Source organism: Heterodontus francisci, chromosome 34 (genome assembly GCF_036365525.1).
Source record: "Heterodontus francisci isolate sHetFra1 chromosome 34, sHetFra1.hap1, whole genome shotgun sequence".
Taxonomy (NCBI): Eukaryota; Metazoa; Chordata; class Chondrichthyes; order Heterodontiformes; family Heterodontidae; genus Heterodontus; species Heterodontus francisci.
In genome coordinates, this window is record NC_090404.1 from 20094748 (window position 1) to 20112223 (window position 17476).

The 17476-nt window shown below is 45.8% G+C and overlaps 1 pseudogene; it reads left to right on the forward strand.

Annotated features, from left to right (window-relative positions):
- The first annotated feature begins 135 nt into the window (after positions 1 to 135).
- The window catches only part of LOC137349169 (zinc finger protein 585A-like), a 196545-nt pseudogene continuing 179204 nt past the window's right edge, over positions 136 to 17476 (forward strand).

Sequence of the window (17476 nt, forward strand, 5' to 3'; positions counted from 1 at the left end):
GCCATGAAAAAGGCGTGGCCGCTCTGTTCTTCTGGCCCGTCCCCTATTGCGATTGGCCCGGAGCCGCCGTCAATCACTTGGGCATTGTGAGCTGTCAGGTGAGAGGTCGCTGGCGGGTGTCAAGTATTGAGTGCGCAGACGCATTGCGGCACTGTGAAACATGCGCAGTGTCGGCGCTGGGCTGCACCGAGGCGAAGCGGCAGCGGGTGAGAAATGGCCGAGTGCGGGCGAGGCATGGAGCTGACTGGTGGGCGGGGAGACTTCAGAGACACCCGGTGCAGGCGTCGACACCCCCAATAACAAGCTCCTGGTCCCGCGTTTGCACCGAGTGGGGCGGCAGCTGCGGGGCTTCTCCCGGTGACAGGCCCGGGGTTAACGGCCGCCAGATTTCCAGCTCTTTTGGAGGAATTAAAGATTAATAAACTGTAACATCAAAGGAGAAAACTTTAAAGGAAACTGAGCTCAGTTATAAAGGGGTCTGGGGGAGGGGAGGGAGGAACCATTTGTGACACAGCACAGGGCAGGAGGTTCCCCCCTCCCTGGTTCCACAAAGACTCCCCTTGGACTGGGCCACACCTGGGCAGGGCTGGCTCGAGGTGCAGGAAGCTGCAAGCTGCTAGGCTGAGCTGTGGAGTTTGACTGACAGGCCTGGGGAGAGGGATATCAGGGCAGGTACACACACTGCTCCCCCTTTTTCCTCCTCAGGAGGATTTGCAGATGGGAAACTCAAACCAAGAAAGATGTTTGTCTCTTCTGAATTTCTGTCCTGCACTGACAGTGATGGCTTTTGTCCTTTTACAGGGGCTTCGAAGGGGAGTATTTGCTGATGGGGAAACTCAAACCAAGCATTACATCAAGATATGACAGACACTCAAATCATCAAGATCTGAATGTCATCGGCCTTTGAACGTTGAAGACAAAAGGTTTGTCTGTTCTGTCTGTGGGAAAGGATTTCAGGCATTGATGTGACTGGAAAAGCGCTGAGATACACAAAGCCTTGGTTAGACCACGCACACCTGGAGCACTGTGTTCAGTTCTGGGCACCACACCAAGGAAGCCTTGGAGGGAGTGCAGTGTAGATTTACCTGAATGATACTTGGACTCTAAGGCATAAATTACATGGAGGCGTTACATAAATGAGGCATAGTAATTACAGCACAGAAAGAGGGCATTCAGCTTTTTGATTCCATGCCAGCTCTCCAGTTATTCCCATTCTCCCATTCTATCCCCATGTTCCTTCAGGTTTATTTCCCTCAATTGCCCATGCGATTTCCTTTTGAAATCATTGATCGTCTCTGCTTCCACCACCCTCGTAGGCAGTGAGTTCCAGTGAATTTTTTTTTTGCTGCATTATGCAGGGCTTCCTCACATCCTGCCCACATATCTCTTGGCCAAAACCTTAATCTGTGTCACCTAGTCCTTGGACCAACTGCAAATGGGAACAGATTTTCTTTGCCTCCCTTATCAAAACCTGTCATACTCTTCCATTAAAAGCAAAATACTGCAGATGCTGAAAATCTGAAATAAAAACAAGAAACACTGGAAATACTCAGCAGGTTTGGCAGCATCTGTGGAGCGAGAAGTCAGTGACCCTTCTTCAGAACTGGCAGATATAAGAAATGTAAAAGATTTTAAGCAAGTAAAGCAAGGGTGGGGCAAGAGATAACAGAAGAGAAGGTGTTGAAGTGTTCCAGTGAACATCAACGCAAGCTCGAGGAACAGCATCTCATTTACTGATTAGGCACACTACAGCCTACTGGACTGGACATTGAGTTCAATAATTTCAGAGCATGATGGGGCCCCCCATTTTACTTTTATTTTTAGTTCTTTTTTCTTTTTTGTTTATTTTATTTTAGTTTGTTCAGTTTGTTTCTACTGTGCCTACCCACTGTGTTTTTTCTCATGTTTGTGCTTGTGGCTGTTCAGTTTTCAGTCCATTAACACCCTATCTGTACTAATGCTTTGTCTTTCAGCACACTATTAACATATTGTTTTCCTTTGCTCCAAGGCCTTCTGGTCAGCTATTCTGTGACTTTATCCTGTCAACACCTTCTCTTTCGTTATCTCTTGCCCCCACCCCCTGATTTGCTTGCTTAAAATCTTTTACATTTCTTATATCTGCCAGTTCTGAAGAAGGGTTGCTGACCTGAAACGTTAACTCTGCTTCTCTCTCCGCAGATGCTACCAAACCTGTCATACTCTTGTACACCTCTATCTGATCTCCTTTCAATCTGCTCTGTTCCAGGGATAGCAAGCCCAGCTTCTTCAACCTAACCTTGTAGCTAAATACTATTATCCCTGGAATCATTCTGGGGAATCTCCTTTGCACCCTCTCTATGACCTTCACATCCTTCTTAAAGTGTGGTGACCAGAACTGGATGCAATACTCTAGTGTGGCTTTATAAAGGTTCAACATATCTTCTCAAGTCTTGTGTTCAATACCTCTGTTTATGAAGCCAGCGATTCCTTATGCTTTTCTAATTACTTATCAATATGTCCTGCCATCTTCAATGATCTATGCACATGAACCCCTGGGTTCCTCTGTCCCTGCACACTTTTTATAAATGTGCCATTAAGTATATATTGCCTCTCCCTATGCCTTGTGCTAAAATGCATCACCTCACGATGGTTGTATTCCTTGGAATTTAGAAGGCTAAGAGTGCTTTCAACAAAGTTTTCAAGATATTAATTGAAACTGACAGGATACGGACATATGAATTAGGAGCAGGAGAAGGCCATTCAGCCCCTCAAGCCTGCTCCGCCATTCAATAAGATCACGGCTGATCTGTTTGTGTCTCGAGTTCCACACTCCCATCTACCCCTGATAATCTTTGATTCCCTTACCTAACAAGAATCTATCTATCCCCGCCTTAAAATTATTCAATGACCACGCCTCCACCAGCTTCTGAGGCAGAGAATTCCAAAGTCGCACAACCCTCTGAGCGAAATATTTTCTCTTCATCTCTGTCCTAAAAAGGCGACCCCTAATTTCAAAACAGTGACCCCTAGTTCTGGACTTACCCACAAGAGGAAACATCCTTTCCACATCCGTCTTGTCAAGGCCGTTCAGGATTTTATAAACTTCAATCAAGTGTCCCCTCACTCTTCTAAACTCCAGTGAAAACAAGCCCAGTCTGTCCAACCTTTCCTCATAAGACAACCCCCTCATTCCAGGCATCAATCTAGTAAACCTCCTCTGAACCGCCTGCAACACATTCACATCCTTCCTTAAATAAGGAGACCAAAACTGCACACAGTATTCGAGATGTGGTCTCATCAATGCCCTGTATAACTGAAGCATAACATCCTTACTTTTATTTTCAATTCCTCTCGTAATAAAGGATAGCATTCCATTAGCCTTCTTTATTACTTACTGTACCTGCATACTAACTTTTTGTGACTCATGCACGAGAACACCTAGATCCCTCTGCACCTCGGAGTTCTGCAGTCGTTCTCCGTTTAAGTAATACTTTTTTTTATTCTTCGTGCCAAAGTGAACAGCTTTACATTTCCCCACTTTATACTCCATCTGCCAGATTTTTGCCCACTCACTCAACCTATCTATATCAGTCTGCAACCTCCTTATGTCCTCTTCACAACTTACTTTCCTACCCGTCTTTGTGTCATCTGCAAATTTAGCTACCAAGCCATTGCTCCCCTCATCTAAGTCATTGATATAAATTGTAAAAAGCTGAGGTCCCAGCACCTGTAGGACTCCACTCGTCACATCCTGCCAATCAGAAAAGGACCCATTTGAGCATACTCTCTGTTTACTGCCAGCCAGCCAATCTTCTGTCTATGCTAATATGTTACCCCCTACACCATCAGCTCCTACTTTGTGCAGTAACCTTTTATGTGGCACCTTATCAAATGCCTTCTGAAAATCCAAGTACAGTCTGTCAACGGGCTCCCCTTTATCCACAGCGCATGTTACTCCTTCAAAGAACTCCAATAAGTTGGATAAACATGATTTCCCTTTCACAAAACCATGCTGACTATTCCCGATTACCTTGTGTTTTTCTAAGTGCCCAGCTACAGCCTCCTTAATGATCGATTCTAACACCTTCCCCACAACAGACGTCAAGCTAACTGCTTTCTGCCTCCCCCGCCTCTTGAATAGTGGGGTTATATTTGCTATTTTCCAGTCTGATGGAACCTTTCCAGAATCTAGTGAATTTTGAAAAATTAACACCAACTCATCTACTACCTCATTAGCCACCTATTTTAAGACCCTAGGATGAAGCCCATCAGGACCCGAGGACTTGTCAGCCCACAGCTCCATTAGTTTCATCAGTACCGCTTCCCTGGTGATTGTAATTTCACCAAGTTTCTCTTTTCCTTCCACCTCCTGATTTACAGCTATTACTGGAATGTTTCTTGTATCCTCAAAAGTGAAGACAGAAGCAAAATATTTGTTCATTTAATCCGCCATTTCCTTATTATCTCCTATTAGCTCCCCATTCTCGCTCTCTAGAGGGCCAACACTCACTTTACTCACTCTTTTCCTTTTTAAATACCTGTAGAAACTCTCGCTATCTGTTTTTACATTTCTAGCTAGCTTCCTCTCATACTGTATTTTCTTTCTCCTGGTTAACCTTTTGGTCATTCTCTGCCGTTCTTGATATTCTGACCAATCATCTGAACTGCCACTCACCTTTGCACCCTGATACTTCTAGATGATGAAGTTGATGGGAAGCAGGTTCTGTCAAAGTTCTGGTCGAGTTGTAGATGTATAAAATATCTCTCCTCTCCGTGCCCCTCCCATGTCATCCTCTCCCTCTCTCCAGAGAGGGCAGAGTCTTGTGTAGGTCCAGACTGGGTGGCAGGTTCCCTTCCCTGAAGGACATTAATGAACCAGTTGGGGTTGTAGGTCAATCCAGCAGCTTTCTTTTTTATTTAAGAGATACAGCACTGAAACAGGCCCTTCGGCCCACCGAGTCTGTGCCGACCATCAACCACCCATTTATACTAATCCTACACTAATTCCATATTCCTACCACATCCCCACCTGTCCCTATATTTCCCTACCACCTACCTATACTAGGGGCAATTTATAATGGCCAATTAACCTATCAACCAGCAAGTCTTTGGCATATGGGAGGAAACCGGAGCACCCGGAGGAAACCCACGCAGACACAGGGAGAACTTGCAAACTCCACACAGGCAGTACCCAGAATTGAACCCGGGTCGCTGGAGCTGTGAGGCTGCGGTGCTAACCAGTGCGCCACTGTACCGCCCTTTTTCATGGTCACTTTTTCCTAGTGTCGGCCCCATAAATTACCAGATTCATTCAGCTCGATTTCACAACCTGTCTTTGTGTTTTTGTGGGTTCTCTCACATTCCTTTTTCTGTTTTAAATCAATTTCACAGGGTTTTAGAAGGGGAGGAATTGCAGCCGTGAAATTCAAAGCAAATATCAGATCAGGATCTGAAGGAGTCGCCCAATTTATCGTAACCTGAATATCACCAGATTTTGAACATGGAAGGAAAAGGCACCGATCACAGTGGGGAGAAACTGTACACGTGTGTGGACGAGGTTTCAGTCGATCATCTGGCCTGTCGAAACACAAGCGCAGTCACACTGGGGAGAAACTGTGTAAATATGGGGACTGTGGAAAGGGATTGAATTATCTGTTTGACCTGGAAACTCATCCACGCAGTCACACCCTGGAGAGGACATTCACCTGCTCCGAGTGTGGGAAGGGATTCATATAATCATCCGACCCACTGATACACCAGCGAGTTCTTGCTGGGAAGAGACCTTTTAAATGTCCAGACTGTGGGAAATACTATAAAAGTTCCAGGGAACTGATGTCCTATCAAAGTGTGCACACTGATGAAAGAGCGTTCAGGTGTTCTCACTGTGGGACTGGGTTCAGGCGATCAGGCAATCTCACTGTACACCAGCGTATTCACACTGGGGAGAGGCCATTCACCTGCTCAGAGTGTGAGAAAGGATTTACTCAGTTATCCCATCTGCTGAGACACCAGCGCGTTCACACTGGGGAGAGGCCGTTCACCTGCTCAGAGTGTGGGAAGGGATTCACTACTTCATATGATGTGCTGAGACACCAGCGAGTTCACGCTGAGGAGAGGCCATTCACCTGCTCAGAGTGTGGAAAGGGATTCACGACTTCATATGACCTGCTGAGACACCAGAGAGTTCATACTGGGGAGAGGCCATTCACCTGCTCAGTGTGTGGGAAGGGATTCACTACTTCATCTGACGTGGTGAAACACCAGCGACTTCACACTGGGGAGAGGCCGTTCATCTGCGCAGAGTGTGGGAAGGCATTCACTACTTCATCCCAACTGCTGAAACACCAGCGAGTTCACACTGGGGAGAGGCCATTCACCTGCTCTGAGTGTGGGAAGGGATTCACTACTTCATCCAACCTTCTGACACACCAGCAAGTTCACACTGGGGAGAGGCCGTTCACCTGTTCAGAGTGTGGGAAGGGATTCTCGACTTCATCCAACCTTCACGCACACCGGCAAGTTCACACTGTGGACAGGCCATTTAGCTGCGCAGTGTGTGGGAAGGGATTTACTACTTCGGATGACGTGGTGAAACACCAGCGATTTCACACTGAGGAGAGACCCTTCACCTGCTCAGAATGTGGGAAGAGATTCACTAAGTCATCCAACTTGCTGAGACATCAGCGAGTTCACACTGGGGAGAGGCCGTTCACCTGCTCAGAGTGTGGGAAGGGATTTACTACTTCATCCAACCTTCTTGCACACCAGCGAGTTCACACAGGGGAGAGGCCGTTCACCTGCTCAGAGTGTGGGAAGGGATTCACTCAGTTATCGCACCTGCTGACACACCAGCGAGTTCACAAGTAACTCAGGGATGAGAAATTTCCACCAAACAGTGGATTTTCGACATTGGTGTTTCAGAAATCCACCATTGGTTTCTCCCCTTTCCGACCTTGACCAAAAGATCGAATTTTTAAAAATAATTGGTGCTGTCATTTCCCATTTTCTTCGATTGCCTGACGAGCACAAAGCTGCCCAGAGGTCTTTTTACCTGTTTTTAAGTCGTCTTTATTTTTTATAATCTTCCACCTTGGTGGAAATGAACTTCAACCAGGAAAGCAAGTGGGTGGAACTGCATACTCCTTCACAACTTCATTGTGTCAGTCTTCTGTAAATGGTCAAAAAGGAGGTGTGTGTAAACACAGACCAATTCCCAATGTTTGTTTTTGCCTTCATGGGATATCGTAGCAGGGACCACCTGAGAACTGACACAGCTCATTTGCCATGGTTTAAAATTAATGGTGCAGGATCAGTAGCTGGCAAGTCGCTGGTCTGCAGCAAAAACATTGGTCTGTCAATAGGAATTTGAAACTTGATTCCATTTACACAGCAGTGTGTGTCTGAAGTAATTTCTGAAAACCCTGCACAAACTGGTTACTGTATGTGAATATCCTGCAGTGAGCATGAGCTGTATAAACTGAATATATCCTGTACTTTGCAGCAACTGAAGTGATCTGGAATTTCCACTTATCAGTTTGCTCAGGTGTATGGCTGAATTCCATTCATTGTTCATCTCCACTTTCACTGTCTACTGCCCCAGTCACACTGTAAACCTTGAGTCAGTGTGAAGCTGTCTTTTACACCATAGTGATGCAAGACAAGGAGTATAACTCTGGCCATCTTTCTTCAATGTGTGGTTTGTCATTGCTTAAGATTATCTGGAAAAGGCTGTCCTGCACCACAAGTGCTGTGCATCAGCTACAGTGCAACTATCCTGTGAGCTCTCTGCAGTCACTATAAATGGTCACTGGGCTTCTGAGGCTGATATCACAATACTCTGTACATGTATGAATATGTATATACAGAGTGCTGCCTTTCTCCAAACCAACACAATAGTTATGATTTTCAGCTCACCTTGCTGTTAAATGCAGCTGCCACTGCACCAATTGATGCAGTAGAACAGGAGCCAGAAGTGTTTATCACTGTTGGGATATACAACTGTCCATTGGACCTGCTGCATTGTCACAGGGCCATGACCAAACTTTTGAGCCTGATTTGGGGATGATGCAACAGAACCTCAAACTTGTTACTGTAGAGGTTATCGTCGGCTGTCCCTCGATTCGAGGATGACGTTTACTCAAGGTCATGAGTTTCTGCCATGGGTCTTCAGGTCACTGAACAGGCTGATTCTCGAGCCGCAGATCTTTGGGCACATGGGGCAGGACGTCCCACCAGGTAGTGGGACCCGGAGTGCAGGATTTGCTTCCTAGAGGTACAACACTAGTCTCATTAGTTTTCCACTGTCACTAGCAAGATCTGGTACAATTATTACATTGCATAATATTTGGACCCTTTGAAGAGGAAAACCACACCTTTAATTAGTTTTCATTAAGATAGTAATGAGATCTGCGCAGCAAACAAGACTATTTTAGTTTAGAGTCTTGATAATGTGACTAATTATTTTAAATTATAAAGTCTATCATGAGTCATGACATTTAAAAACAAGCATTCTATCTATGGAGGCACCACATTTGCTAAAGTTAATGAGGTTATTTTCCTCTTTAGTAGCTGGAGGTAAATAATTATCTGAAAGAAAATTGGATCGGGAGTATCACATGCTCTGAACAGAATGTATGTGATATTCCTGTCCATTTAAGTTAATGGACAGCAAATTGGACAGGCTGTATAACTGGTATACAATCCTCCCTACCTGGTTTTGCTTTCTGCTTCGTTCAGGTGATTATGTCATAGCACAAAATAAGAAAAATGACCCCACTTATGTTCAAGTTTCTGATTGTCAATGTCTCTTACATGTTTACTTTTAATTAATTTATATACCTACTGATTTGTGCACATCACTTACTAAGGTACCAGAACGTGCCATCTGGTATGTTTATATATGTTGCTTTTTACATTAAAGTTGACACCTCTTCACAGAACACCTTTTACATGAACAAGCTATAAATAGGTAGAAGCAGGACATTGAGAACATGAAGCTCTGTAAAACCAATTATCAGCCGTCAGGTAAGTCTCATGAAATTGTATTCTGAGTACAGAGCAATTTTATTCATTACAGATGCAAAATTGTACAAAATTACCATTACTCAACTAGTTTGCTTCAATAACAGTGCTATAATTACAGAATTCTTTGTCAAAAAAAATCAGACTTTTTTTGTCTTCAGTCACTAATTTTCAGACCTTGTGATCTTTGGCCACTCTCAGCCCTGCATTTGTTACTTGTTTTTGTGAAATACTCTCCCATATTGTCATGGAATGAGGTGATGATACTTAGTAGCTTTGGTGGACATCCGATCTTTTCTAGTAGTCTGAAGAGACCACGTCTGCTGACGAGGTCAAAGGCTTTGGTGAGATCAATGAAAGCAATGTAGAGGGGCATCTGTTGTTCACGGCATTTCTCCTGTATCTGACGAAGGGAGAACAGCATGTCAATAGTCGATCTCTCTGCACGAAAGCCACACTGTGCCTCAGGGTAGACGCGCTCGGCCAGCTTCTGGAGCCTGTTCAGAGCCTTTGACCTCGTCAGCAGACGTGGTCTCTTCAGACTACTAGAAAAGATCGGATGTCCACCAAAGCTACTAAGTATCATCACCTCATTCCATGACAATATGAAAGGCACAATTCAACATGGTGGCTCCTCATCAGAGCCCTTTCCTATCCTGAGTGGTGTGAAACAGGGCTGTGTTCTCGCACCCACACTTTTTGGGATTTTCTTCTCCCTGCTGCTTTCACATGCGTTCAAATCCTCTGAAGAAGGAATTTTCCTCCACACAAGATCAGGGGGCAGGTTGTTCAACCTTGCCCGTCTAAGAACGAAGTCCAAAGTACGGAAAGTCCTCATCAGAGAACTCCTCTTTGCTGACGATGCTGCTTTAACATCTCACACTGAAGAATGCCTGCAGAGTCTCATCGACAGGTTTGCGTCTGCCTGCAATGAATTTGGCCTAACCATCAGCCTCAAGAAAACGAACATCATGGGGCAGGATGTCAGAAATGCTCCATCCATCAATATTGGCGACCACGCTCTGGAAGTGGTTCAAGAGTTCACCTACCTAGGCTCAACTATCACCAGTAACCTGTCTCTAGATGCAGAAATCAACAAGCGCATGGGTAAGGCTTCCACTGCTATGTCCAGACTGGCCAAGAGAGTGTGGGAAAATGGCGCACTGACACGGAACACAAAAGTCCGAGTGTATCAGGCCTGTGTCCTCAGTACCTTGCTCTACGGCAGCGAGGCCTGGACAACGTATGCCAGCCAAGAGCGACGTCTCAATTCATTCCATCTTCGCTGCCTTCGGAGAATACTTGGCATCAGGTGGCAGGACTATATCTCCAACACAGAAGTCCTTGAAGCGGCCAACACCCCCAGCTTATACACACTACTGAGTCAGCGGCGCTTGAGATGGCTTGGCCATGTGAGCCGCATGGAAGATGGCAGGATCCCCAAAGACACATTGTACAGCGAGCTCGCCACTGGTATCAGACCCACCGGCCGTCCATGTCTCCGTTATAAAGACGTCTGCAAACGTGACATGAAATCGTGTGACATTGATCACAAGTCGTGGGAGTCAGTTGCCAGCATTCGCCAGAGCTGGCGGGCAGCCATAAAGACAGGGCTAAATTGTGGCGAGTCGAAGAGACTTAGTAGTTGGCAGGAAAAAAGACAGAGGCGCAAGGGGAGAGCCAACTGTGCAACAGCCCCAACAAACAAATTTCTCTGCAGCACCTGTGGAAGAGCCTGTCACTCCAGAATTGGCCTTTATAGCCACTCCAGGCGCTGCTTCACAAACCACTGACCACCTCCAGGCGCGTATCCATTGTCTCTCGAGATAAGGAGGCCCAAAAGAACTCTCCCAATTAGTGCTCAATTGCTGGATATCTCTGATTACATTTCTATGTGTTTATACATGTCTATAAAGTGTCTGTGTGCCCAGATTTAACTAAGTGGTGGTTTGTAACCAATAAATGATGTTTCGGGCATGACTTGTAGTCTGGCATCTTGGTGATTTGTCAAGGAAATGTAGCTTTCCTGCTACTTTCAGGATTCAATTTAATCCAACAAGTGTGACTTGTCTGTGACTACAACAAACCACTGTGGGTACAGGTATATGTTGGTTATAAGTGTAGCAGATTTATTAAGTAATTTACATTCCATATGAGCATAACACTGTAGAGGTACCCGGTTGTTGCATCCTCGAGTCTTATCCTGATTCTAGCTATTTCCCCAATCCCCATCACTTAAAAGTCACTAAAAGTGGTTCGTTGTCCCAATTTCCATTATTGAGCCTTACATTCGTCCCGATGCAAGAGTATTGCCCTTTGTGTCTCTTCCACCATCGAGGCCAACACAATTGGATGTATCCTTCACTGTCTGATACCACTGGGCCTTGGTTTGATTCTTTTATTTGCTCCCAAGTCCCTTTATTCTTTACCAGAAACTCCCACATGCCTGGGCCTCCCCGGCCTTTTACCTTGCACCTAATACAAACTTTAGAAAATCCTTGAAAAACATGGATGCCCACCCAGGTTCCTGGCCATGGTGAAGCAGTTTCATGAAAATCAGTACGGACAAGTCAAGCAAAACAGTGACCTCTTGAGTCCCTTCCAAATCTCCAATGGCGTGAAGCAGGGACGTGTGCTGGCCCTGGCCCTATTCACCATCTTTTTCAGCATAATGCTGCAGCAGGCAATGGAAGTCCAGAAGGAGGGAGTTAACGTATGCTTCCGTCTGATGGAGACCTTTTAACCCTTAGGCGTCTTCAGGCTCACACAAAGACACAAGAAAAACTCATCCATGAATTACTTTTTGCCGATGACTGTGCTCTCCTGACCCACAGTCAGTCAGAACTGCAACATTTTTCCCCGAGTCGGCACAACTCTTCAGACTAAAAATCAGTTTAAAGAAAACTGAAGTCCTGCATCAGCCAGCGCCCCAAGAAGAAGATTGACCACCAAGCATTGTCATCGGGAACCTAGCTGAATGCCGTAAAGCAATTTACTTATTGGGGGAGCGTCATCTTGTTTGATGCCACCGTAGACAAGGAAGTGGACAATAGGCTCTCAAAAGAAAACAGTACATTTGGCAGACTCTACAAACGAGTGTGGAGCAACCACAGCCTCAGAGCACAGCTCAACCTCAAAGTGTACAAACCCGTAGTCCTCACCACCCTTCTGCCTGGCGCCAAGTCATGGCTTCTATATCGCCATCATGTACGCCTTCTAAAGCGCTTCCGTGAGTGCTGCCTCTGCAGCATCCTCAAGATCCGCTGGCAGGACCACATCACAAACATTGAAGTCCTGGAAACAGCCAACATTACCAGCGCCCAGGCCATCCTCCATCAAAGCCAACTGTGTCGGGCGGGTCACGTTGCCCGGATGAACGACAGTTGCCTGCCCAAGATCGTGTTGTATGGAGAGCTGACCACAAGCAAAAGGAACATGAAAACATTTCAAGGACTCCCTGCAGAAGTCCCCCTCTGTGTGTCACATCAACTATCGACCATCGCCAGGAGGAAGCGCAGGCCATAGATCATGATGCCTGGAGGTGCTACATCAGAAGGGCTACAGACACCTTTGAGTGAAGAACCAGCATGAAAGAGAAAAGGAGGAGAAGGATAGATCCAATTGCCCCCAGCAGCGATTGCACCTTCACTTGTACCCGGTGATATTCAGGTCCTGATGAATGGAGTGACTTTGTCAAATCGTGATGTGATGTCTGGTTCCGGTTTCCTGTCTGAAAATCCTTCCTTTCTAATACCCTGTAAAAGCAGTTTACAAAAGTCATCACTGTCAGTTCAGGATAGAAATGCACAACGCTCTCTCCTCCTGCTTCCTGGCCCAGGATGGCCACACAAGCTGCACATTGACTTGAGGCGATGCAATATAGTCCAACGTTCACAGCAACCTACAATCCACCGACATTACCAGGATAGGGAGACAGAGTTTCGAAACACTCACCAACAGGACTCCAGTAAAAGATCCCAGGAGGAAAAAGGGAAGCGTGTGTGTTCCTGCCCTGATATTCTCCTCCCCAGGCCTGTCAGTCAAACCCCCTGCCACCCCCCCTCTCCTTCCAGTCCACAGCTCAGCCTAGTAGCTTGCAGCTTCCTGCACTTTTTCCCTTAGCGAAGGTGTCAATAACCAGGGGGTATAGATTTAAGGTAAGGGACAGGAGCTTTAGAGGGGATTTGAGGAAAAAAAATTCACCCAGAGGGTGGTTGGAATTTGGATCACTGCCTGAAGAGGTGGTAGAGGCAGGAACCTTCACAACATTTAAGAAGTATTCAGAGGAGCACTTGAAACGCCATAGCATAGAAGGCTATGGGCCAAGTGCTGGAAAATGGGATTAGTACAACTCTATGACCTTGAGCCAGCCCTGCCCAGGTGTGGCCCAGTCTCAAAACACATCCCACCCTGTTCATACTGAGATTCCCAGGGTGGATAGCTGGGGCATCATGTCTCCGAACAAAGTCACAGAGTCATTTATGACACAGAAGGAGGCCATTCGGCCCATCGAGTCCATGTCAGCTCTCCAGGGAGCAATCCAGTCAGTCCCACTCCCCCTCTCGAGCCCGTAGCCCTGCAGATTTATTTCCTTCAAGTGACCATCCACTGCCTTTCAAAATCATTGATTATTTCCACTTCCACCGCACACATTGGCAGTGAGTTCCAGGTCAGAACCACTTGTTGTGTAAGAAATTCTTCAGATTCCCCCTGCAACTCTTCCTCAAAATCTTCAATCTGTGTTCCCTAGTCCTTGTACCATTAGTACTAATTGATCCAAGCTTGTAATAATATTGTACATTTCTATTAAATTTCCCCTCAATCTCCTTTACTCCAGGGATAACAACCCCAACTTCTCCATTCTAAGCTTGAAACTAAAATCCCCCATCGCTGGAACCATTCTGGTAAATCTCCTCTGCACCCTCCCCTGGACCCTCACATTCTTCCTGAAGTGTGGTGACCAGAACCGGACACAATCCTCTAGTTGAGGTCTAACCAAAACTTAATCAAGGTTCAGCATCCCTCCTGTCATTGGCCTTACTGCTTTCACCTGATCCTATGCCCTTCAATACCCAAACATGACACTGGACCTGCCGTCCTATCGAATTGAACTTCCCCATGACTGTGAACATCCCCTCCGCCAGCCAGTAGCCTGAGTTCATCCCACAGGACCCCAATGTGGACAGTAGTGACCCACCCTCTAGGCCCCTCATTCACCTCACTTTCACTGACTGTAACCCCCACCATCACACCCAGGATGCTAGGCTCTTCCCTCTGTCCTCCCTTGCATCCCTCCTCCTCACCTCCATGAACCCGGACCCCACTCTTTGAACTCTCACCCCCCGCCTTCCCTTTGGATTTACCCTTGCCAGTCCTGAGCCTTCAGTCAAACATCCATTCCACTGTTGCCCTTCCTTGTGCCGCAGAGTTCCAGAAAGAAAACTGCTAATGTCAGATACAAGGGCACAAAGCTGACTGGTGACTCCACCTTTAAACAAACATGAACCGGGTGTCACAAGGTTCCCGTGTGCCACTGACTTAATCTGGAGAACTAAATCCCAATTGATTAGAAGGGTTCTGTTACATTAATCCAGAGGCCAAGAGTTCGAACCCTGCCATGGCAATTTGAGAATTGGAAATCAAAATCTGGAAATAAAAAAGCTGGTTTATCAGTAGAAGTGACCATGAAGCTGCTGGATTGTCGAAGAACGTGTATTTATACAGCACCTTTCCCAACCTCAAGGCGTTCCAAAGCACTTTACAGCCAATTAAACATCTTTAAAATGTGAATTCGCTCTTGTAATGTGGGCAGCCCACATTGTGCACAGCAAGATCCCACAAACAGCAAAGGGATAAAGGACCGAATAGTCCACTTTTTCACAATTGGCGTAAAATTGGTTCGTCAACGCCCTCCAAGAGATGAAAATCTGCCGACCTCACTTGCTCATAGAATCATAGAAAGTTTAAGGCACAAAAAGAAGCCACTTGGCCCATTGTGTCTGTACCAACTGAAAAACCATCCACCTATTCTAATCCCACCTTCCAGCATTTGGTCCGTAGCCCTGCAGCTGATGGCAATTGAGGTCCATATCCAGACTCCTTTTGAATGAGTTGAGGATTTCTGCCTCAACTACCCTTTCAGGCAGTGAGTTCCAGACTCCCACCACCCTCTGGGTGAAAAAGTTTTTCTTCATCTCCCCTCTAATTTTTCTACCAATCACTTTAAATCAATGCCCCCTCGTCACTGACCTCTCTGCTAAGGTGAATAGACCCATCACCTCCATTCTATCCAGGCCCCTCAAAATTTTGTACATTTCAATCCGATCTCCCCTCAGCCTTCTCTGTTCCAAGGAGAACAAGCCCAGCCTATCCAATCTTTCCTCATAGCTGCATTTTTCCAGTCCTGGCAACTTCCTTGTAAATCTCCTCTGTACCCTCTGTAGTGCAATTACATCCTTTCTGTAATGAGGTGACCAGAAGTGCACTCAGTACTCAAGTTGTGGCCTAACCAATGAGTTATACAGTTCCAGCATAACCTCCCTACTCTTGTATTCTATACCTCGGCTAGTAAAGGAAAGGATTCCATATGCCTTCTTAAGCACCTTATCAACCTGTCCTGCTACCTTCAGAGGTCTGTGGACATTCACTCCAAGGTCCCTCACTTCCTCTAAACTTCTCAGTATTTTCCCATTAATCGTGTATTCCTTTCCCTTGTTTGACCTCCCCAAATGCATCATCTCACACTTTTCCAGGTTGAATTCCATTTGCCATTTTTCTGCCCATCTGACCAGACCATCAATATCTTCCTGCAGCCTACAGCTATCCTCCTCGCTATCTACTACACAGCCAATCTTTGTGCCATCTGCAAACTTCTTGATCATGCCCCCTACATTTACATCCAAATCGTTAATATACACGCATTTAAAGCAGGGGACCCAGTACTGAGCCCTGTGAAATGCCACTGGAAACAGCCCTCCAGTCACTAAAACAGCCATCAATAATTACCGTTTGTTTCCTGCCACTGAGCCAATTTTGTATCCACCTTGCTGCATTTCCCTGGATCCCATGGGATTTTATTTTTTTAACAAGTCTGCCATATGGGACCTTGTCAAAAGCCTTGCTGAAATCCATGTAGACCACATCAACTGCACTACCCTCATCTATCTTCCTTGTTATTTCTTCAAAAAAATTCGATCAAGTTGCTCAAACAAGATCGTCCCTTAACAAATCCATGCTGACTATCCTTGATTAACCTGTGCCTTTCTCAGTGATGGTTTATCCTGTCTCTCAGAATAGATTCCAATAATTTGCTCATAACTGAGGTTAGGCCGACTGGCCTGTAATTATTCAGTCTATCCTTCGCTCCCTTTTTAAACAGAGTTACTACGTTAGCAATTCTCCAATCCTCCAGCACCACACCTGTATCCAGTGAGGACTGGAAAATGATGGTCAGACCCTCTGCTATTTCCTCTCTTGCTTCTTTTAACAGCCTGGGATACATTTCATCTGGCCCTGGTGATTTATCAACTTTCAAGGATGCTAATCCCATTAATACTTCCTCTCTCCCTGTTTATTACATCCAATATTTCACACTCTTCCTCCTGAACTACAATATCTGCCCCCTCTTTTGTGAGGACAGATGCAAAATATTCATTAAGAGCCATACCAATATCTTCTGCTCCTACACATAGGTTATCTTGTATGGGCCCTACTCACTTCTCAGTTATCCTTACTCTTAATGTATTGATAAAACACCTTTGGGTTCACCTTGATTTTGCTTGCCAATATTCTTTAATGCCCTCTCTTTGCTTTCCTAATTTCCTTTTTGATTTCACCCCTCCGCTTTCTATACTCCTCTCGGCTTTCTGTAGTATTGAGGGGTAAGTTAGTTATGGGAAAAACAGGCTGCGGTGTCTATGAACATTTTGCACTGCCAGCCCCCTAACAGCACGTGAAAATACATGTGTGCCTCCCCTTCCGTTCCAATTTTCCCGGGGGCTATTTACTAGTGGCTGACTTAATGATCTCACTTACTTCCGCCCGGGTGAGTCGTTCATTCTATCCTTTCTGTTTTGGTCCCTGACCTTCTTTTGCCTCCACCCTTTAAACTACACTCTGACCTGATGTGTCCAATTCGCCTACAGTTGGAACATTCGGTCCATTTTGTTCTCGGCCCGGCAGTCCTTTGCCATATGGCCGGCTTTACCGCAATTGTAACAACTGCCGGTTTAGTTGCGGTGAGTGCCGCAATATTTTTAGGTTTTGTGTCCTTCTGGGTTTGGTTCTCTACCTCTAGTGTCCATTCGAGGAGGGCACTGTCGTTGTTTCCAACAGGTATTCCAAGTTTTATAACTGCGTGGTGTGTTGAGCCCAAACTTTCATCATTCTAATGAAAACCGGGTTCCCTCTGTTTGGGTTTTGTGCCCCAGAGTAGTGACAAGTAGACACACCATTTGCATTCAGTGTACTCGAGAAC